Raw genomic sequence first — 24,418 nt, forward strand, 5'->3', positions numbered from 1 at the left:
AAAAAAATATATATATATATAAATATATTATTTACAACCCAATTGTATAAGTGCTGAAATGTTTACGGTACCGGGACTTGCACCGGGGGCCACTGGACAAAAACATTGGAAGGGAACCACAAGTGAAAAAAGGCAGTCAGTAGGGGTTGTGGGGAGTGGCAGGAAAGCAGCACCTGGAGGTTATCCTGCATCTTCCACCTTCAAAATGAGACTGTTGCTAAAGCATAACATCTAATGTAGAAGTTTAATTATGCATAGTAGAGAAGCAGGAGTACACTTTGGAATGGGTTACAGGTATTGTATTACACTTCCGCAAAATTCAGCTGTCATTTGATGGTCAAATCTATTGGAAGCTTCAGGGCTTTGGGTGTGACTCTTGTAATTGTAAACCTTTTTAAATAGGCAAAAGGCAATAACTGTAGCAAGAGATGAAATTGGGCAGACTCCTGTTAATGAAAGGAATCCTGTCAATATTAAGTTTAGACATTGATAAGAATGTTTCAGCTTAGAAACACACATTCACTAGTTTACTTTCTTTCATGGGAGATCCCAGTGTGTGCTTGTGGTGTAAGCAACTGGCTTATTCATAGAGCTGTCAAAATATTGATGTCAAGGAAAATACAAAGCTATGACAGAATTAATACTTAATGAACAAGTTACGGTATCTCAGCCAAATGCATGAATCTTCCAGGTGTAATCTATGGTAGTTATGGTGAGGATTAGTTATAGTGAATCACCTAATAAATCCCACTAAATGTTTCAAGCAACAGAGGCCAGTTTGCAATTAGTTCATTATTTTTCCAAGTCTTTTGCAATTAAGGTGCTTGATAGAACTTTATGGTAGGGATAGATGTTGCTGTGTTTTGTATAAACATTAGCAGATCTTGAGTTTTTAAGCTATTAGCAGTTGGAGATTTGTGAAGTCCTCTCGTATGCTTTTATGAAATATTGACCTTTAGGGATGAATTAACCAATCCACCCAAAGTAGTATTTGTGACTGATTAGCCCAATTCATATGAGGCAGGTAATGGTGTTTTGTGATCCATGCCACCAGAATTTGACCTGTTTTGTTGCTATGTGTGTTTGTCGAGGTACTGGAATTTTTTAAACTGTCAAACACCTATATGACCTGGTGTTTGGAACCTTTCCTGAGCTAAAGAAAAATGTGTAGATATCTGTTTCACAACACACTGAACTTCAAGATGTCATTCAGACAGCCGTGGGTATTGTGTGGTGCATATACTGTATGTCAAGTGCTTCATCCGCTGAAAATACAAAAGGTCTCATTTTCCACTTACTACACTCACGGGAAACCCTATGTTCCCCTCAGGAATGGGCAGCCCTGCTATTTAGTTGGTGGACGACTCATGGATACCTCAAGGCTTCACACTTCCTACGCGACTCCAGGATACTACCTTGGGATACCATAGTCTCCAAATCCCAGCCGCCGTCTAGGGAATTTTTTCGTTATCTGCAGATTTGACATTGCATCCAATCCCTGACCTTAGGCAAGGAGATTCCTGCTCCACTTATACCTTTTCAGTACATCTGCTCCAAGCGGCCTTATTCTCATAAACTAATTACCCTGCTTTATTCACAACTCAACTCTCTATCTTCTCGCTCTATACATAATTATATTTATATTTGGTGCCATCTAGGATTGCGCACTCTCTTCCCATGTACTCTAGTTATTGCTTTAAGAGATGTAGCATGTCATGCATATCTAGTGGTCCTGTCCCTTTGCTATTTGTTTTTTGATGAAAATATATAGACTTATTTATTTATTGTTTCATGTCCTGATTCGGAAGGACCCTTGGCATGCTCAACTCCATCATAAAGTTAATTGCTTGAATCTCTCTCCAAAAAAACTTGTTGGCTTCATATTCCTAGCAGCTAAGCAAGCTATTGCTCACTCCTGAAAAAAAAACGAGCTATTCCATATGAGGAATTTAAACAGCGCATGCAGGAATTCTTCATGAATGAACAACTTTCTAGTATCTTTATGGACACCCTTAAAAATGTTAAAAGGTTTGGACAGTGTGGATCCCTCTAGCCCTTCCTGAATTAAACCATTTGATATTCTCGCTCTTATAATGGCGCCCCTATTTACATACCCCCTTACTTATATTCAAGGCTGCTGCTCTCCTTTCTTTACACATCCCAGATTCTCATCTCTTCAACTGTCCCTTACCTCTTCCAGCAGAGATACAGTAATGAACCAGGGAGCCTGGCAGATGGCTATGTGACCACTTGCCTGGCTTCTTGATTGGATGGACAGCTGTAGCCACACTCGTTCGCAGCTTCCCAGGCACAAGAACTGCTGCTGTTATGTGAGTAATGTAAGTGGCAAGTGCTGCTACACTCTGTATCACTGAGCTGGTCACAGTTTGTAACTAAAAACATGGTGCTTGGTGTTGCGGTTTCGACAGGGCCGGTGCAAGGATTTTTGCCTATAAAGGTGAAGGTGCATTTTCTGCCCCCACCCTGGTGCCCTCAGGCAGCTGCCTATGCAGTCTTACACTAGCACCTACCCTGCCCCCCCTCCCCATACATCCATGTCCCATAGCGTCCCCCACTCCCCATACATTCCTATACAGTGTACTAGGGATGCACCGAACTGTACACAGCTTAAGTGAATAGCCGAGTGGGGTCCAACTCCCTTCACTTCTGCTCAGTTATTCACTAGGCTTCCTTCGGCAGCTTAGTGAATAATTCCCTATATCTGATAATGGAGTGGAAACCAGAATGGGAGGAATCAGATCAGTTAATGAGGAGGTGGGTGACACAATAGAGGAGGGGATGGCAAAAGAGAATTCTACAACTCTCTTATGTTATCTTATTACTAGTGGTATTAACCATAATGACTTGGCCTTTTCTGCACATCATAACCTGTCTCCTTGATACGAAGAGGGAAGTACCAGCCCAGTTGCGCAGAGATCTTCCGGCAACCTGGAAAATAAATGTTATCAAAACTGAGTGCTTATGATGGCAGTTTTCGTTATCGTTGCACGTAAACAACCAGATCCTCACTTGAGCATTAAGTCAGACAGTCTGATCTTTATATTAGCAGAAATAAATAAATGTCTGACTGTATGGATGGAAGCTGTGTCTATTATGTTGATTTGCATTTAGCTAATTATTCCTTTAATAGTGGTGATAAAAACTGTTAATTAGCAGCATTGCTTTTCATGGCATATCCTGCCAAGCTAACTTTGCTCATATTTTCTTGGGTAATAGGTGTAATATCAGTAATTAACAGATTTAATTGAAACTACCTTTCGAAAACAGGGCAATCAATGGTCACAGATAACTGGGAATCTCAAGAGTTATGCAAGTGTCATCATGATGCAATCATTCTGGATAAAAGTGAATTGCATGTGAAAAAGAATAAACTTGAAACAAATGGAAAGTGAGCCTTATGCTGCAGGCAGGTGTAATGGTGTGCCACCCTGCATCTAAATAGACCTAAACTAGCGTTTTATTTTTCAAATATGCAATAGGTTGAGGCAGATGTCTTAAATGCTTGCCATATTTTTTTAAAATCACAGTTTCTAGTGACATAAAGTAAGCTAAAGTTCTCACCTTCCTTCCAGACCCAAAATAACTATTTCTTGTTGCTGCTACTGCCAGTGTAGTAAGATTTACAGGAATAGTCTAGGTGAGCTGGCAGCAGTTAAAAGAATAACCGCACGTGGCATCTTTCCTCAGTTTCTCCTCTAAAGATGGAATATCAGAATAGAAACATTCCTTGTCCTTCCAGCCAGCAGCTACAAATGTATATTAAACAGACTAGGATAATAAGTGTGCTATGTATTTCCATCTGTTTCTTGTTATCTGCATCTGTCTTTCAGTTCTGGGGACAAGGAGTGTGCACGGTCTGTGTAATTTGTATTATGTCCTCTGCCTCTATCATTTTTTTCCTTTCTAAGCCAAAAGAAATTCAGCATAGGGAAGAATTTAAGCTGGCCAAACACCTATAGATTTTCTACAGATTTACTGCAGATTTCCTATGGTCAGATGGAAAAAGTGCAACAGATTCCTCCATCTACGCTAAGCTGTGTGGATGGAGGAATCTCCCACTGGGGCAAGCTGCAGTAAAAAAAACAAATATTCATAGATTATTTTCTGTCCTGAAAGCCTGTTGCTTCCCACAGAGGCCCTTAAATAGGGTATACACGGGTAGATTTCTATACAAACGTTCGTACAAAAATCCATTTGGAATATATGGCATTTATATAATGCCATCAGAGATTTGGTGATTGTTGTACGAAATTTCGTTTGATTTTTGTTTTCATTTAACATTTGATTTTGGAATGAATGGAGTTTCCCAAACGAAACCCACATTCACTGTTTTTTGTTTGTTCAAGAAAAATTTTCCAACATGCTCCTTTGAATTTTTCATCACTGCGTTTAAAGTCGATCATCAATTTGTCCCCATCAAAGATCAGAAAGTTGAACGAATGTTCAGAAAACTATTTTGTTTGTTTGAAATTCTAACTGCATATATCCTCCTTTTTATAAGTTGTTTTTACCAATGCTGGTTTGCAGGGACGTTTCACTCTTAACATGTCAGAGCCAAGCACTGACTCATTAGGGCTTGTGCACATGATTGTATTCGGGTGCAAACACAGACATACTTGTATAGGGTGTTTCAGCCTTTTTCTGTCCATAGAAATGTGTGGACAGAGAACTCAGTACCCAGGTCAACGCCCATGAATATCAGTACCAGCGTTTCCAGAGGCACTCAAACGGGAGTAGGTTTCTGAACACCGAATTCAGACTTTGCATTAAATTCTGGCTGAAACTTGACATCAGAGTCGGTGTTCACGTAGGGCTCATTCACACAGACCTGCACATCCGTGGAGGGACAGACACTGTGTGTAATTGTGTCCAGCCGTCTGTCCCTTCCTGAGGGAGGATGCAGCTGCACACGGCTACACGCCGACCTAAACCTGCACATCCAGATATGCAGACTGGGGTCGACCTGTAGCTGCGTCCACCCAAAGGGAGGTACATGCAGCTGCACGCAATCACACACAATACCTGTCCATCCAGGAAGCATGTGCACACCTGTGTAAATGAACCCTTTATATCAGCTGACCTAGGGGAGGTGGAACTCTCCCCCCCACTCAACAGAAATTTAGGTGATGGGAGATTTTGTTTTACAGACCACTTGGGCTGTATGCATTGCATAGAGCTGTCTAGAGGGGAAAGTGTTTAGGAAGCTTACAGGAGGAGGAGATAACAGGAAAGGCATTGGTTCATTCATAGTTCAGTGAGCAGGAAGGGGACATGGAAAACTGCAGCACGGAACAATGGTGTCTCACTTGTAGTTATGCTGCGAGACCTCCTATAGATCTCCCTGCAGACTATACAGCTACTTCTCACTTAACGATCTGCCTGTTTAATGTTTGCTCGAACTTATGACCAGCTCTCTGACCTGTTAGTATTGTACACTGTACAAGAACTTGGGTCAAGCTCATCTCGCATCACCCTTTCTCAGTCTCAGACAGTCAGTATTCACTTCTGTACTGTACATTAGTATGCAAACCTAAGTAATATATATTGATATCAAAGCTTATTTCTTCTATTTCTCGCTTAACAACCTAGTTGTAGGAACGGAACTCAGTCCTTAAGCGAGGAGTGTCTTTACTGCAGATAAGAAATACAGCCTGGTCTAGAACAGCCCCTTCTCAACCTATGATTGGATTAAAAAAGGAGCAACAGCACACTAATGAGATAATCATTCTACTTTCTCCTCCTCTGCACTACAATGTGGTGGACTACAATCTCACGTTTAGTTTACTAATTTGTATGGAGATTGTAGTCCATCACAGGGGGGTAATCTTGGAGCGGTGACTATTTTACAACACACGCAGAGACTATGGGAAATAAAAGTGGCCACCCTCCAGAAGGAAGGACAGTGTCAGCACCAATTCAGAGATGATTTGAGGATCTTCAGCCGTGTGATACAGAAATAATCTTCGCTTTTGTTAATAGTTAAGGTGTATTTTTAAGATTTAACTCCTGTGTTTAATGTCACTTTAACAACCAAAAGTGTTACACTACACCAAACCTTTCACGCATATCTTTTTATTATGAAATTACTATTTTAAAAAGCCACTATAAGGGAAACATAGTGATGTATAAGGCACTTTTAGGTAAAGCCAATCATTTATTACTTATTCTTCTTCTTCAGGATCCGCATGTCAGGGGGTGCATCCTTTACCTACAGTTTTGTACTAGGGGGTGTCCCTCTTTCCCATCTCAGAAAGTTGGGAGGTATGGAAAACATTGCTACAAACTTAACAGGGAAATTCTGCAAAGTTTTTAACATAAACGACTCAAAATGTATAACTCGCTTTACTATTCGTATCGTGCCTCACCATTAATCGTGGCGCGTTGGCATAATTGCGGATTTTAATTTTGAGAAGGCTGACACTCGCAAGCCTCTTGTCTGCTTTTACACGCACACAAGGGAGTTCATGTCAGGTTATCTCATGTAACACCAGGAAGTGTGCTGTCTCTTTTTCTCTTGCAACAACATTTGTTATATCTTGAGCTGATAAGCCAGATATGCACAATCACAGCAAATCCCCGTTATTAGAGAAGCGGAATGAGAAAAAAGGCTTGTGCATTGTCAGCCGGGTGATTGAAATGGTAAGACTGATGAAATAGAACTTGATTGGCTTCTCATCTGCCTGTGGCCCAGAGCAGCAGCCGCTGAGAGAATATGATTTTCTTCCAAGCTGACAAGTAGAAAGGAGCAGGACGGTCTGCTGGTGCCAGACACGAATCCAGCTGCTAACGCTAACCTCGACATCCATCTCTAAGAACATGTTTTAACAAGTGTAGGCTCCTGTGCTTTATGTTAACTCCTTCCACCTGCGCTGTTACAGTATTTTTTGCAGGATGTCTTTTCAGGGAACACTCACTGCTGCAGTGAACAGGCTATCGACTGTGGAAAAAATAGTGATAATTGTTCTAGCAACCCCACCAACACTGCTAATATCAGGCACACTCACATCTGTCAAGACCATTTAAGCGCCTTTGTCTGCATTTTCAGGCTTATTTGAAGATTATCTGGCTTATCCAGCAAGGCAGCAAATAGAATAGTGAGGATCTACAATGCGTAGTCAACCAAAGCAACTAAATCAGAAATTAACCCCTCTTAGCACTGACTTCAGAAAACTAAAATCTGATTGGCTAGTAGACTGTACATCACCACTGTACTCTGCGCTGGCTTTTGAATGCAGTTGCGAACCCCTTAAGGACCAGATCAGTTTTCACTAAAATTGTGGACCTGTGCTTTGTCAATAAGTTTGTATTTATCATGCGGATGTCATATGTATATTTTTGGGGAAGTCATTCACGGGAATTGACCAAATTTCTAACAGTGAGTGGCCCTGTCAGCACTGCCCAACTTGACAAACTTTGATTAAAAATTTGGGTAGAAAATTGTTTGTCAAACAGTGACTTCACTCAGTCAGCAGCAGTCATTGTTCAGATAATTTGAGGGCTGCAGGAGTCAGCTGTTAGAAAACATTAGCAGATGGGGAGATTCTCCTATCTATGCAGTTTAGCATGGATTGGGTAATTTATAGATTTCTCTTGTTCGGGCTGCTGGAATAAATGAGAGATATTTAAGTGTATAGCCAGCTTAAGGGTTAATTTTCTCTCAACTCTAGGGGGTAGAGGTACAGAGTGTACTACTTACAATTTTTTTGGCTACGGTGTTCTCCTCTTCTCCCTGATGCTCCAGGCTGTGGGTGGGCTCTTGCTGTCATTGCTTAGTGTCCTGCATTGTATGTAAGACAGTAAGTATGTGACCATGGCCCTGAGTGCCTTAGAGGTGAGGCTTTGAGGGTCCAGTGGCACAAATAAAGGGAGCCTGACGGTGCAAGGTGTAAGGTAATGCACCTTATTCCTGTACCCGTAGGCAAAAATGAGCATGCATATTTTTTTTTTCTTGTGCCCAGAGTCTGGTTTTAAAGGACAGCCATTGCAAATATTTTCCCTTTCAACTGAACTCTGTAACATACAATCATATATATTAAAGTTTTGTGACAACTAAGTATAACCCACATGTGGCAAGGTGGGGGGGGACTTTCACTTTCATTTTTAAAAAGTGCTTGCTTGTTTCATAGTGTGCACCCCACCAACTGCTCCTGCAGCCCCATGCTGTTTGCATTTTTTGCCTGACTGCTAACCAGAACGAAGGCCCCCTCAATTCAGACAAAAACAGACTTTTTTGGACAGCCCTGTCATATTTTCACTGATCTATCACTAAGCAGCATGCACTGAAGTGTTAACAGCATCCCTGAACATTGTTCCAGGCATAAATTGAGGGCATCGGATCTTTTTCCAACTTACTTTGCAGTTGACCCTTAATTAGCTCTTTGTAGTCAGCAAGCTGCAGATGATCTATTCCAGGATGAAACTTAGCTGTTGTCCCAGGAACAATTTAAATGCAAACTAGTCATTATTTGTCAGCTAAATATGACATATTGCGTATTAATTCTATGTGGTCTTGTAGTTACCAGCAGAGGGCACTCTAGTCTCCTTTTCTAATATAAAGCAGTATAACTCTCAGCTAAGCTGAAATAAACCCCTTTTGTGTATAAGCCATCACAGCACTGACTCATCTCTTATCAGACAGCACTGTAGGAGATGAGGGATATTAATCAGACAGTGGGAGCTGCAAAGTAAGCTTCTTTTTGTAATGTTGCCTCTTTAGCTAACCCATACTGTTTTAGGAGTGTGTGTGTGTGTGTGTGTGTGTGTGTGTGTGTGTGTATATACACATATATACACACAAACACTGTACAGGCAAAAAATGAATAACCATTATAGTTTCTCTTTTAAATGCCAGCATTTTTGCTGATATTGAAAAGAAACTGCTCAAACCTAAAGATAAAAAAGCACATCACATATCTAAGCTTATATAAAAGCATAAAGTAATAGAATGATTACAGTTTTGATCAAATAGTGTATTAAGGGGTATTTCCAGCTTATCCATTTTTTTTATTTAAGTAGCTCTTGACCTAAGGCAATTTAAACAACAGTGCAAACAGTCCAACGCTTCAACTCCTAGGCTACTTAAATTGGTACCCACCATGGGCGCAGGCAATATAGGCACGCCTCAGCCTCTAGTATGTGCATTCTTCTCAAAAGACATGCTGCACTTCCATAGATCTTCATGTATTAAAACGGCTTTTATTAATGTAACAAATACATACAGTAAAACAACATCACATGAATATAATACCTCTCACAGGTTTCACCGATCCAGCTTAGTCATAGAGGCCTGTGGCCTCTATGACTAAGCCGGATCAGGGAAACGCATGAGAGGTATTTCTATACATGGGATGTTGCTTCACAGTATGGATTTGTTAAATTCGTTTTAATCCATAAGATCCATAGAAGTGCAGCTTGTCTTTTAGGGCACTTTAAAGTTACAAATGTCACAAATAGGAAACATGAGTATTGAGGTATTATTGTTGGTGAGAGGTACAATGAAGATTAGTGAATTTAATGGCTTCATTATTATTTGTATGAAGATAGAGGATACTTGTGGTCCCACTCACTTACATGAAGAATGTGAACACTAGAGGCAGGCTCAGAGTGCCTGTTAAAACCTATTTGAGTAGATTTTTCTAAAGTTTTTTTTTTACCACAGACAAAATTTACACATAAACATGGGTCATGCATAGTATGCTTGTGTGTTAAAATGTCTAATGATAATCTGTCAGGGGAGAAATATTAAAATTGTTTTGTTGGCTTGTTTTCGAGGGTTCAAGTTCTACCTGCTTGTTTCAGTTATTTACTAAGTAATGATATATAGATAATGATGACTCCCATGGAGCTTGTACCTTTTTAAAAACAAGTCAGCAATGGCAGCTCCCTTATTTGGGTTGAGACAGATTCTCTTTAAAGAACTATTCAAGTTCCAGGGTGGGTATGATAACTCAGGGAATGCTTGAAAGAAGTCTTGTCTGGCTACATAAAGTTTTCCGTGTGTGCTTACATTCCGCCAGCACATTGTGAAAATCGCCTCCAACATGCCTCTGGCGGATGCTTTAGCTAACTGCCTATTAGTCTTGTGATGGACAGTGTACTAATAGAAGCTAATAAAAGCGGTGGGGGTGAATTCCCAACAGTAGCACAACAATGTATCTTGAAGCCAGCATTTGCTTGAGTATTACTTTTTACACTCATTCATTTGCACCAGAATCCTTACTCCAGGAAGAATTTATCTGTGTTTGACCATATAAAAAGTTTGCAAGAATGATACTTTAAAAAAATCCCATGTTTTGCAACAGCAGTTTACCCGACAGCATATTTGCAGGGTAAACTCTACAAGTAAGAACTCTATCCTCTATCTAGTGCCATCTTAATAAGCCAAAGTTGGGTGCACATGTCATTTTAAGATACTGATACAACCGTGAGATCATGCTGATAGTTTTTGTTGTAGCGCTTTCACTATAGAGAGGGAAGCTCTCTCACACTAAACCTCCGTAACTCCAATCCTAACACTTAAACTTCCTTATGTAGACAGAGCCCAAAGTCCCAGTTCCAGTAGCTACCCATTTGTAAAAATACACATAGGCCAAACATGAAAAGCTAGTATGACTATTAAGTACGTTTTAAATGTTGACTGCAAAATTTTGTATGCAGGCCTTTTTTATTTTTTACATTTATCCTGGCAGTGATTCTGTTCATCAGACCACTCTGTCCTGCAAATCTCTATTGTTGCTGATAAGTGTTCTAGGCTGAGGCCTGTGGTAGTGCAGTACAAGAAGTCCAAAGTTCTAAGTTGTACCCATCTGAAAGCATGGTGCACAATATAATTCACTGTGTTTACTTATTCTAATAATGCATGCTCCAGAACCAATTGATTGCTGAATTTCTGGAGTTTTAGAACCAGCAGCATGGCCCAGGAATGTAGAGTTAAATCTCTGGTGTTAAGTGGAAGGCACAGTAATATTGTTGTATTCATATATTTTATGTATCTATCAATACTAAGAAAGTAATAATTGGAATTGAAAGCAAAACCTGTGCATAAATCAAAAATGACAAAGCTAATGGCAATATAAGCCAGCATTTTACAAACAGAATCTGTGGGACCACAGGGTTTCTTTAAAGCAGCGGTAGGCAGACCTGGGGAGGTAGAACTCTTCCTGAACAATACGAAAGAGATCAAAGACCACCATGGCTCCTGATAACCCTGTAAGTTTGTTAGGCCCCTCAGTATTCGTGAGGACCCTAACATGTACTTGATCTGTTCGACAAGCGAGCCTACTACACCAGTTATACCTGTCATTTTGTTTAAAACTTGAGCTCTGCCTATCCCAATACATTCTGTAATTCCTTGCACTGCGTGCTGTAAGTTCTAACCATATGCTCCCACTGTCTTTGCAAATGTGTCCTGTTACATCAAAATCAATAAACATATTTGATTTTAAAAAAAGATCACCATGGCCCCATTAAATATAAGTAAGGTTTGAAGAATACTTAGAAAAATTATAATAATATAAATGGCACTGTAAAAATATAAACTTGTTCTACCCTTTTGACTTCAGTGAGAAACTTTGCATTCACTTTTATTTCCAATTTTTCCCATGTCTGGTGAGTAATATGTCACTTCAAGTCTGATGCAGGATTTATGTACAGAGTGCAGGGAACAGGAGTATGTAATGCACAGGGTGCAGAATCAGGAGTGGGTAACGTAAAGAGTGCAGGGGTCAGAAGTGTATAGCTTACAGAGTGCAGGGGCCAAGAGGGTGTAACATACATACTGCAGGACTATATACCACTTAGTGCACAGCACTCCCTATGATTTATTCTTAGCGCAGTAGTACTCCATATGAGGCACAACACATTCACACCCACAAACATGCATACACACACTCGCACAAATATACATATACCCACACATTCACACACACACATGCAAACACTCACATACATAAACAAGCCAAAACAGACATATCAGCCATCACTTATCTTTTTCTTTTAAGTTCCTCTGCTGGCATGTCTGGCTGTCCCACAACCCTCCTCAGTTCTTCATCCCCAATACTACTGGCAGGAAAGCATGAAGGCAAGCAGTCCTGAGGACGAGCACTATGATGATTATGCCCTGTTTATGGCCTCCCTCTCCTTGTGTGTACAGAACTGTGGCTGCTCGGAAGCAGCATGTTGGGCAGCCACAGCACGAGACAACTTGGGCAGCAGGGGCATAGACACCCAGGGCACCAGGCAAGAGATGCGGGGCATATGTCCTGGGTGTCAATGCTAGTGATGTCCATTAAGGGAGGGGTTGCAATCTGCCTGTCAAGGGTATGGGGACCCTTCTCCCACTGATCACCAATGTAAGGAGGCCCCTATCCCACTGACCACCAGCGTAAATGAACCCTTATCCCACTGACCACCATTGTAGGGGAGCCCTGCATTAACCACCTGTGGGCACTAAACTGACCAATAATGCAAGGGGACCTTTATCCTACATCCACAAACCACTATTGCAGGGAAGTTCTGCATTGACTATCAGCATAAGTAGGCACCAAACTGACTAACAATTTAACGGGTGCATTTCTTCAATGATCACAAGTTGTAGGGGGCACAATTGTTTTTTGGCTATTCTTATTATTCATTTAGTTTCATGACTATTACTGAAAATAGTGATGTCATATAGCGCAGGCGGAGTGTTAAAAATGATCCATTGTGGGTGTCAGATATGCTAAGCATACCACATTTTTCATTTCAATTTTTTTGTTATTACATCTACAACTTACTGGTCATGCCTATGTACCATCAGCTGTAGACCAAATTTTTTTTAGCAGGGGTTTCCTGAGACCTGGAATTATGTCAAGGGTTGCCCTGTGAGCTGTGGTACCTGTTGCTGTAAACTCTTACTGTAACACTGCTTCACTGCAGTTTCTCCACTTTGTTGGAGTGGAGATTAGGCATAGGCCATGTCCCTTCCCATCCGACAATACAATATCCAGTGCCTGAGCTAGCGATCGAAAGATTATTGCACTGTTAGGTAGGGGTCATGCTATGCTGACAGCAGTTTGAACCAAGTTGATAACTTCATCTGCAACATGCACAAGATAGCAGCTGCTATGGTCAGCAGTCTGCTTTTGTTGTATCTGTTGTCATTTATTATACACACAGGTTAACTTAAAAGTCTGGGAAAATACAGAGATTTCTTAATACTAACAGTCTAATACTTGAGAATAAAAGAGACATTATGAAGTAAAAGTGGGCCTTGCATGAAAATGCAAGACTTTGTAGCCCCACCTCTATATTAAAATGTGTTTTGCTGTGAAGGAATGGTGAGAATGGGCTATGGTAGTTAGCATAGGTTAGAGTGACATAGCTTGGTCTTCTTCCAGATTTGACAAAAGTGTTAGGTCTGAATTGCCTGGACACACTTCTGCATCCACTGGACAAGGCATCTTCCTGTTCTGAACATTTTGTGCATCTTCCAGGCCATGGTAAGCCATTTACCATAGTGGTTTCCACACAGCAGCTCTGGACAGTACAAGTGTCGTATTGTATAATTACAGTACAATTACAAGGTAATATATACTTACAAATATTAGCTCATATAACTACGTATAGTATGCTGGAGTCAAAAGATCTTTTTCCAGCAAGCCTAGATAAGAAGACCAAGCCAATACTGCATCCATGTCTTCCTAAACTTATCTTTTAGAGATTTATATTTTACTCCAGCTGATCTATTTCTACATTGATTATTTCCAATAGAACACAAAGTTTTATTTCATGCAGGTTATACCCCAGAGTATAGCGTCTTTTAACCGTCTCATGTGTCCATATAACACCAGGAGTGTTGTTCCCCAGTAATATAATTACTTTTTGCTGAGAGTATCGCTACAAGGAGAGAGCAGCCTGTGATGGTAAATCCTGCACTGAGTGAGAAGAGCAGAGCTGCCCTTTGGCTGATCCTGCCGCATGGATAAAAGCCAGGATCCTGGGCTGTTTGAAACTGCTCTTCTTTCAGAACGAGCTGCCTTGTGCTAACCTTGACATGCTTGAAGTCAGCCCTCTTACACAGCGGGGCAGGAAGGGACCATGAAGAGATCATTCTCCAAGCTCATGGCTGGAGGGCTTATGGTTTTCTATTACGCTTACTTATAACAGACTGTTTTACAGCAGTGAATTAAAGCTTAGCCATTTGCATAGGGTGCACCTGCGGTTTAGTACTACACTAATTCAGGCATTGAAACGTATATCACGGGGGCATTTTGTCAGCTGCAAGCTTGTTAAAACACAATATCTACTGCAATACTGTTTCAAAAGGAAAATCCTGAAGCTGACATCTCTGTTCTCGTTATACAAAAGATTCACCAAACCTGTTTTTTGTTTGGGAGCCACTTACCAATATAATAAATGTAGTTAAATACATTCGCGATCAGTGCCCAAACTATGGTGGGCAGGGGAACAAGCCCCCCGGTTCTGCAGCAGTAGGGGCGCCGCCGGCAGGGCAAGTGGCAGATCCAGGGGGGAAACTAATAATATTAGTGAATGGACACTGAGCGAGGGTGATCTGTCAGCAGGTAATAATCATAGCGCCCTCCTGCACTCTGACACCAGCCTAGCCCACTCACTGCTGCTGTGCATGTGTTGGAGAATATATATATATATATACATACACTGTATATGGTGAGACTGCACAGCCCTGGTGAGACTATGGCACAGGGGTTTGTATGAAGAACTTCTTCCAAGGGGGCAGGGGGAGCAACTCTGAGTCTTTGCCCCCGTGTGACAATGTCTAGCTCCGCCACTCCTTGTGATAATTGTAAGTGTCTGGGTTTTTATTTAGCCTATGTACTCAAATTCTAACTGGCATACGAACCTATCCTGAAAATTATTTCCAAGAACATTAGATACATGCTTAGAAGATTTTTGAGTTATTAGTTACTTATCAACAGGTAAAATCCTAAAATGTATCTATTATAGGGAGACGGCCGGCTTGCATTCCAGTGTGCTCTAGAGGCCGAACACTCACCTTTCCTCACCGCTCGGCCATGCTGCTGTGACAGTGGCTCCATACGCAGCGCCCCCACTGCCGGCTGCAGCGCTTCCTTCACTTCTCCTTGGATCCCCGCTGCATACAGATGGGGGAGAGCAGCGGGGATGCAGAGGAGAAGCTCCCAGGACATTGCCGATCGCGATCTACCAGTGTGCGCTTTGCGTTCGACTGGTAGATTGCGATGGACCTAATGGGCACCCCTGCATTAGGGTCACTGAACCAGTAGCAATGACTCTGCGAGTAATGGCAAAAAAGAGACATATCATCAGCTTCCCATTCCATTATTCACTCCTTTGCCGATCAAATTCCCAATCCACCATTTACACACCTTCCCTGATCAGCATCCAGCTCCACCATTTGCCCACCTCCAATGATCAACATCCTGCACTACCATTCACCCACCTTCCCTAATCAGCTTCCTGCTCCACGATTGCCCTTCTTCCTCTGATCAGCTCCCTACTTTATGTATATATGTGTCCGCACACTAGAATAAAGGTTGAAAAAGATTTTATTCCATAATAATCACACAATAATTTACTAATTTAATAGTTTACTTCCTTAATCTGTACCTCTGAATCACCTCAATCATTTGTCCAACCCACAGGCTTGTTTCATTAGAAATCTGTCTGCAGTTGGGACAAGGCACCCACCAATTGCAAGTGGATCTGGAACTCCGCAGACAGGCCCTTTCTAAATACTGCTGGTTCCGAAAGAGTTCTAGAGGCTTCCACATAAAAAATTAGCCAAATCTCATGCTCTTACTTATTGAGGAGGTCAAGGTACAATCGTTCCAAGTAAATTGTGATTTTGCAGCTTTAGGGTTGACAAGAAAAATCAAAGGGCAAAGAGGATTTGGATTTGAATTTGAATTATGTGACATTGCAACTGGGACTATGACCTAAGCTGAAAAACAGTCAAGCAAAAAAGGGATTATTTTCAACAAGTGAGTCAAGACTACTGGTCTGGGATGGCAGGTACTTGCGACCCAGGCAGGGCTGTCTGTGTTATAAAATGGTTCCAAAGGAAGAAAGCCTTGGACAGGGGTACAGACTTCTGTACTTTGGAGTCTAGCCAGAGAAAGAGTGCATGGGTTCACTGATAAACTGCGCACTCAACTCCAGGTTTAACATTGTGGAGAAAGTTACAGGTACCTCATTAAAATCCAAGTAATTTTTTTAATGCTGAGGTGGACATGAAGTGGTATTTGCTCCGGTCTGTGAACAGACTAAGGTCTCATTCACACCTGCAGTGTCAAACTTGTGTTTATATGCATTTCTAATTGCATCATTTAGACTGGACATAGATTAGCTGCGTTTAGAGAAAATAGAATTCTATGCGGTCAGAATATGATTAGAAACTCTAAATCTGGCTACACTGATCTAAATGTGGCTAAATGAAATTAAACTTGCTTTAAAGCAAGAACTTCTAAATGCAGGAAAAAGTGATCTGGTAGGAAAAAAAAACTGTTTATACTTTCCTATACTTTTCTAAATGCAGCCTAATGTTGTGTGGGTGTGCAGATACCTGTTTGTGCTTTTAAAGCTCATCTTTGGGCAAAACTTGCTTTTGTATGTATATGTGCACATAAAGTATATATCAATGTTTGACAAAAACATGTATAAGACAACCGTTTTTAAAATGTTGATTATTGCAATGTAATTATCAATATTATAATTTACCTAATGGTAGTTTCATTTTGGGGAATAATGTTATAGTATTTAAATTTCTGCATAGATATTATTATACCCAAATATTTAAAGTTGCACTGAACTCAGGAGTTAAACCTTAAAAATGCATTTATGTATAACTCGGCTGTAGATCCTCAAATCATCTCTGAATTCATGCTGACATTGTCCTTCCTTCTGGAAGGTGGCTACTTTTCTTCCCCATGTTCCCTGTGTGTGTTGTAAAGTAGCCACCACTCAAAGCTCACTCCTATGATGGACTATAATTTCAATACAAATTAGTAAACTAAACGTGAGATTGTAGTCCATCACTGGAAGGAAGGACAGCGTCAGCAAGACTGCAAGCACTATTTTTACAGATCGCTCTGGACCGGAACGCAGGCACTAATGTGCCTGCGTTCCGGGTGTGGGCGATCGCCCTGGGGGCGGTGGGCGTGGCTGCGGTGCCATTGACTTCAATGCACCGCCCCCCTCCTGCCCTTGAACGCAGGGAGCCAGCCGACTTGCGTTACAGTGCGTTCCAGTGGCCGAATGTACTGGAACGCGGACTTTGTGTTGTGAACTGGACCTTTAAGGATCTACAGCCGAGTGATACATAAATAAGATACATTTTTGTTAATACGGTAGTTAAGGCACTTGCATGCATTTTTAAGATTTACCTCCTCAATTTAGTGTCACTTTAATTATATCCAGCCATGCTTGTGTTTACAGAGCACCACACTTTGACCTTTATTTTGGGTGTAATCTAAATGGGGAACATTGAGGATTTGTCCAGAGCAAGAAAGAAAGGACTTATTTCCTCTAAGATACAGCTGCACCATTATTACTGCAGTAATTTGCACTCAACAGGAACACAAGAGTTCCATCCGCATGACCATCATGGTTGAGACAGCTCACAGTATTATGAGTGCAAGCCTTGTTTAAGCCTATAAGCATACTGGTGGTTTTTCCTTCACTTTCAAGAATAGAGTTAACCTAATCCAATTTACATGTCATGTCTGTTTTAATAGCGGAACAATTCAAACTCCTCTGTGCGAAGAGATGTGTTTTCACAGTATAAACCTGTTTAGGTATTAGTGCCGGCAAGATGAGCAACAGCTCCCTCTGCTTCTGATATAGAACAGCTGGGATTGCGTCCAAGAAGCCCAGGCACACAGCTGCACGAGTTAAAAACACTGAGCGGTCAATGCATCTGCTATTGTGACATCACTCTCTACGCTACAGCTCACTAAATTGTTGACTGCGCTGAGGAAATGTATCCTTCCTGGAGACCGTTCTCCCAGAATATATCTGAGCTGTTCACAGACAAGGTGGCACACTGTGAGCCAGATGACAGGGGGTGAAACAGGGACTTGTCAGTACTCATACCACTAACCGCAGCTTCTCAGCTTCCGAGAATGAGGTTATAGATAGTCTCAGTGATAAACAGTTCCGTAGACATTTGCTGAGAAGTCACTAACTACAACATGTTTACCAGCAGCACGGCATGGTAGTTTACAACCCTGTGCAGCCAAATTTTTTTTCAAACAGAACTTCAATTTCACCAGTGCCAGCAGTTTATTTGAAAATGAGCATTGGTATTTGTACTGCAAACATATCCATAATTGAAAGAGTTGCCTGATTCTTGCTCTGTGCAGTATTTTCAACATGGCTGGCTATGTTTGGACATTTAGCCTATATAGATCATGCTGATGCCTAGGATCCCAAAAAGACATGGGAGCCTATAGTGGGATGCAGGGAGAGACAAATGGAATACTATGTGATTAGGATGGAGAATGGCCTCTTTCCATTGCTGATCATTTAGACCCGCTGAAAAGGAGCTATGCCCCAGTAAGAATGTGTACTAAAGTGTGTCTATAGCCAAATCGTTTCATTTAACTTTGGAAAGAGTCGGGAATGGTTGGAACCCCTGTCTATTTTTTTTTTTAATAAATATTTTATTAAGGATTGAACACATACAAAAGATATTACAAAATACTAGTTTTTGAAAAATAAAATTATACATAGCAAATGCTGAACAATAGTTTTCTTAACATCCACAAAAGATAAACAGGAAGCTCAGTATCTAATTGACCAAGGTAGGGTATAATACTAAAAAGTAGTAGTTTGTTAGCTTCAGTCAAGGCAAACATGAAAAGTAAAATAAGTGATCAGGCTTATCTTCATACAACAGATGAAACAAAAGAACCGATAATCTAAACATAATAACCTAACAATGTAACTAAGCACAGCTTAAAGTCCTCACATCTGAGGCTGCAGAGTACAGGGCCTGGCAAAGAGCCATGGAGATAGTGGAAATAGAGGTAATGCGTTTCCTGGGGGAAAACTGAGCTTAACCCCTTCATGACTGAGGCCCTTTTTTCCATTTTTGCACCCATGTTATATTCCACATTTTAGGCCTGAAAATGACGTAAAACCCCCCAACATTATATATTTTCTGAAAGACTTCAGCTGTACCCATAAGTGCTTCGCTGACATATTGTGCTGTAGGAAGGGAAATAAAAAGGATTGTTTGGCCTTACCGTTCAAGATCTTGTTCAGAAATGGCAGTCATCTGCCAAAGAATGTCAATGTCCACTCTCTCCAGATATAGATGTAGCAGATCCCGCACAACTTGTCCTATAGTCAGTGACTGGGTAGAAAGCCAGTTCCTCATGATAAGCAGATATGAACCCATTGTATATTCTCAGACTTGGTGAGTGTACCACTTACATTGGTACCCCAATATCTAAATAAAAGCAGTAAAGGTTCTGCCAGGAGAGAGACATTCTGGATATCCGCTAAATATGAGATGACACATGAACAAAAATAATTTATCTTAGGAAACAACCATAGGCAATTAAATACCTATCTAGTTTTACTGCTATCTGAGGCTCTGTTATCCTATATCCAAAAACTAGAAAAAAAAGGTTTTGAGTATAGATACATTTTAAGGAATTGATTGGAGGTGTTGGGTCTTTTTGTATCACACAAATGATGCAAGATCTCATCTGGGATGTAATAAATTATTAAATGTGTCAGGGAACATAAGCAAAATGGGTATCTCTGAGAATAAGATGCTGAATGTGACCTTTGCGCTTTTGATGGAAACAGATTAGCTAGATGGCACTATGGTATCCGCCTATATGGATTCTCAGTGGTAGATATCAAATGGAACAAAAATAGTATTTGTACATGGACCTCTGCAGCCTAAGTCTGACATTGCTTTATTGGATCTGTTAGCAACTTTGAATGAACAGAGAAACAGTGCCCCCTTCCATGTTACAGAGCAATAGGTACAGCATCTTGGTGGGATAGAATTGGCCTGTTGAAAGCTATCTACATTCCTTGGAATTCGCCAAAATGCTACCCACCAGATTAGACCATCTGGCTTTTAAAACATTTTCCACCAGGCTGGTATGTGTCTGCCTGGATAACAGTGGAAAGCAGAAATCACCAGCACTCAGTAAATATCTTTGATGTCCATTTAATCGGACCAATCGTCAATTGTCATGTACAAAATAGTGACATTGTTGCCCTGATGAAGGGATCCTGTGCGGTCCCGAAACGTCGCTATTTTGTACATGACAATTGGTCCGATTAAATGGACATCAAAGATATTTACTGAGTGCTGGTAATTTCTGCTGTCCACTGTTTGTTGCACGGTGCCATCCGTGATTGTCACTGCGAGCACCACTACAAGTACTTGGGCCGGGAGAGCTGCGAGGAGTGCAGAGGGACTTCCTATTTTCTTCCTGGCTAACAGCTCTCATTTAAAAAAAGAAAAACTGGTCCACCCAAAAGTGATATTTACATTTTTGGCAGATGCTGCAGATTTAAAACACCTAAGATTTTTTTAATATCTGTTTATTTTTTACTTTATGTTATGGAGAATAAAACGAGGTTCTGGAGCATACAAACAGTAGATGTGTAGAAGTAACTAAAACTCCCAGGACAGTAACAGAGTCAAGAATTTCAGCAGACGGATCTCACTGTCGAAATAACTAAGATGTATAAGTAACTATGCTTGACTCCACCCGCTGGGCTCAACTTGAAGTAATTTTTTGTTGTATGTCCTACTTACAATAGCTAACACGTTTTTCACGGTGGCTTAAATAGTGCACATTTATAGCATATGTGTGAGCTTTGATGAGCATGTTCCTTTAAACTAAATAGTTTTTTGGTTTCTGAATATTTCATAACACAGTAGTGCTATATGCACTGTTGCCTAATCAGACAATATTTTAGCTGGACTATGTGGTCAAGTGTGAAAAGCCACTTGAATTGATTATGGGGGAAGAGAAATTGTAACATAAATTGAAGGCTGGCAGGGGGATTTAAGCTGATTATTGACAACTTACGGCAGATCAGGAGTTGACTGTGGAGCATGGGAGAAGAAAGAGGAGGCAGAATAGCTGCTGGTTGTACACTGACTGCGAGAGGTGGGAGGATGGGGGAGAAAATGAAGAACATCAGCTTCTTGTGGATTACGGGCTTAGAGGGGCAAAGTGAAAGCTGGACAGGAGGTGTAGTAAAAGGAAGAGCAGCAGCAGCTTACCATGGAAGAAAGGACAGACAAGGAGCTGATCTTAGACCAGAGGTCAAGGAGAACAGTGGTAAAGAGTGAGAACAAGTAATGTGGAAAGTGATAGAGTTGAAGCAGAAGGGAAATTATAATGTAAAGGGGTGAAAGTGCAGAGGGAGACCGGTGTCTAGAGGCTTAGCGTGAGCCGGTCTTGGCACATTTTGAAGCTAGGTAAAGTGGGGCTCAGCATACTTGGCAGGGCAAAGCAGGAACTGATTATGGACACTGGAGAGAGGAGGCAGAGCAGGAGATTATGGATGCTATGGGTTGGAGGGGGTAGAAATCGGATTGTGTTCCTGGGGGAAAGGATGTAGAGAGCAAGAGCTGGTCATGGACTGGGAGAAGGGGTGAGAGGATGCAGATTGGGAACGGTTTATGAACTGGACATAGAGGAGGATGAGTGGAAGTTGACAGTTACTGGAAGAGAGGAGTAGTAGCTGATTTTGGACTTTTGGAAGAGTAGACAGAGTTGGACTTGATCATAGAGGCAATGGTGGAGAAGGGGATGCAAAGTGTTAGCTGATCATGGAGAGTAGAAGAAGTATTGGAATAGTTGATGGTGTCCAGCAAGTGAAGAAAGGTTGAGTGGGATGCAATTAGAGTTAGGGAGAGGAGGCAAAGTGGAGGGTAAATAGGATTGGGGGAGGGAAACAAATTGAAAGCTCTTGCTAGTGGGAGTGGATATGGAATTGGAGAGTGTAGCACTATATGCAGAAGACTAGCAGAAGTATTTAAAGAAAAACTGGGGTGATATAAGCGTAGATCTTGGGGTGTATTGTGGATTTGAGAGCTGTCAGGTAATATAATATGGGCAGTAAGGGGACGACGACTGTCGGAGGCTGTAGAATGGATGTTGGTGGAAGGGGAGCTGCCAGGGAACATAATATGGATGGTGGGAAGCCACAGTCTCTTTGCACACCACATAGAAGGAAAGCTAAGACTCCCATACCTTTGAGCATCTGTTCAGGGCTGAGACCCTCATGTGCTGTGAGCAGAGCCAGCTGTACCCGCCCCCTCCCCCGTCTGTTCCGCCAGTCAGCGCCAGAGGATAAGAGCGGGGGGGAATCCAGCCCCTCCCTGCCGTGACAGGATTGAGAAGTGAGCGAATGCCAGTATGTGTTCGCTCACTTCCCGATCTACTGAGCCGACCTGTGACAGTTTCATTGTCACAGGTTGGCTAGAACTATGAGGATGAGTGAAAAGCACTCACCTCATAGTTCTCCTTTAATTACTATGTTTGGGATAAATCAGATGTCAGTAGATACAGAAAGGACATTGTGGGACTGTGAGACCGCTAGATACCTATCTGGAATCACTATTTGACATATTGCACTCAACCATACTCTTTACATGAGTTATTATTGTTACAATCACTTTGTTTTAAGTTTGAGAATTAAAACATTACAGTTTTTTCAGACAGCCTTTCTATGTCCTCCCCCCAATATGACCTTCAGTGAAAATATTCTCTTCTTTTTAGAGAATGCTTTTCCCTTGTTTGTCAGCCACAATAGACGTTCATTGTACAAGTGTTTTTTGTACGTCGACAGTTCAGTTCTGCATAATATAAATACTTCACCTTGAAAAGAGCAAAAGTAAATGACATTTCTTCATTTCCTCAGCGGCAGACTTTACCACCTACTGCTCTGATTGCTCTAACTGAATTGTGTTGGGATTTTATTGTAGCATGTACATTCACCTTAGGATATTGTTAAGTATTATTGTTTTCCAGGGACAGCATAAATTAAATTGCTTCCCATTACGTCAGGCAGTGATAGTTGATGTGACATTTCCCTGAAAACACTTTAATTCCCTATTCCAGCTTATTTTCTTAAATTTCTCACCAGAATTATTAATTAAAACCAAGCTCCAAGCAGATTGTATAAAAAAAAAACTTTTATGCACTTTGAAAAACTATAGTAAAAATGTCAGGTTCAAACAAAGGAAAAACATGAAATAAAACTACCTGGCATCATAAGGACTCTAAATCGTTGCATTTGATAAAAAGGAAAACAGCACCAAATTCCTAATCGTGAAAGCAAACCCTTATAAAGCATCAAATTTGCTCTAAAAGGGAAAAATACAATTCTGATCCCCCTAAGCAATCAGAAGCTCCCTGAATTGACATTCTGTAATAATGTATTTACCATTAAATGTGCAGTAGTTTGTATCTTATATTTATTTTTAGTTTTGGACAGAGGGGTGAAGGGTTAGAAACCCCTTATTTCACTGTAGTCTGTGTCACCAGTAGAAATTTTCATTCTCTGCTAGTACTACACCCCTATTGGCACCAGGACTCAGTCATGGGAAAATCCAAAATATTTAGTCGTCACTTGAACAAGAATAGAGGTGAAATCATTTAATGGGGACTCTTGTTTCATTTACAACTGTCCAAAGGGCCATTTCCCTCACAACTACTGCACTGTACATGAATCTTTATTGTTATTCACCTCTTTTAATTATGCCATTTACAGCAGTATTCAGGCTGAAAGAGGTGTAAGATAAAAAAAATTCTAGTTTTTCTTTATTTTTTACCTGATAGTAAGCTACACGAGCAGGTTATTTAGTTAGTGTACCAAAAAAGCTGAATATGTTATTAAAAACACTGTAAAGAATTTTTGAGCAGGCAAATTTGTCATGAAGCGACTAAAGTTTAAACCTAAATTGTTTGCATTACATATAGTTAAGTTTTCTCAATTGATGAGGAAGAACGCTGTGAGATGTGGAGGAGAACATTTCTGAAATTATAGAAACTATAGAAATGATAGAAACTAATTTCTATACAAGAAGATGCCATGTTCACCCCGGATAGAGAATAATCTATGTACTCCTTGCTACCATAAAATAGTTGTGGGGGCCTAAGAAAAAATATTGTGCCAGCTGAGAACGTGGCAGCAGATGCTATTGCAGCACATAGAAATTACTGTTGCGGGTCAGGGGAAGCACAGTAATAATTAGATCATCAATAAGAAGATCTGAAATACATTTCGAATTGTGTTTCCTGACAGTTTTTTTTCCATGGACTTGCCATAATTGTAGTTGATGACTTTCAAGCCACAATACATATGGTATTGTACGTACTAAGTTTCCTTGCAGGAAAAATATACCTAGCTA

The 24,418-nt window shown here is 40.9% G+C and overlaps 1 protein-coding gene across 1 annotated transcript in view; it reads left to right on the forward strand.

The window, feature by feature from the left end:
* The window catches only part of LOC108784649 (G-protein coupled receptor 1-like), a 401,418-nt gene that overhangs the window by 202,776 nt on the left and 174,224 nt on the right, over positions 1–24,418 (forward strand). The window lies entirely within an intron of this gene.

Source organism: Nanorana parkeri, unplaced genomic scaffold (genome assembly GCF_000935625.1).
Source record: "Nanorana parkeri isolate BGI_ZX_2015 unplaced genomic scaffold, ASM93562v1 scaffold122, whole genome shotgun sequence".
In the NCBI taxonomy this organism is placed as follows: Eukaryota; Metazoa; Chordata; class Amphibia; order Anura; family Dicroglossidae; genus Nanorana; species Nanorana parkeri.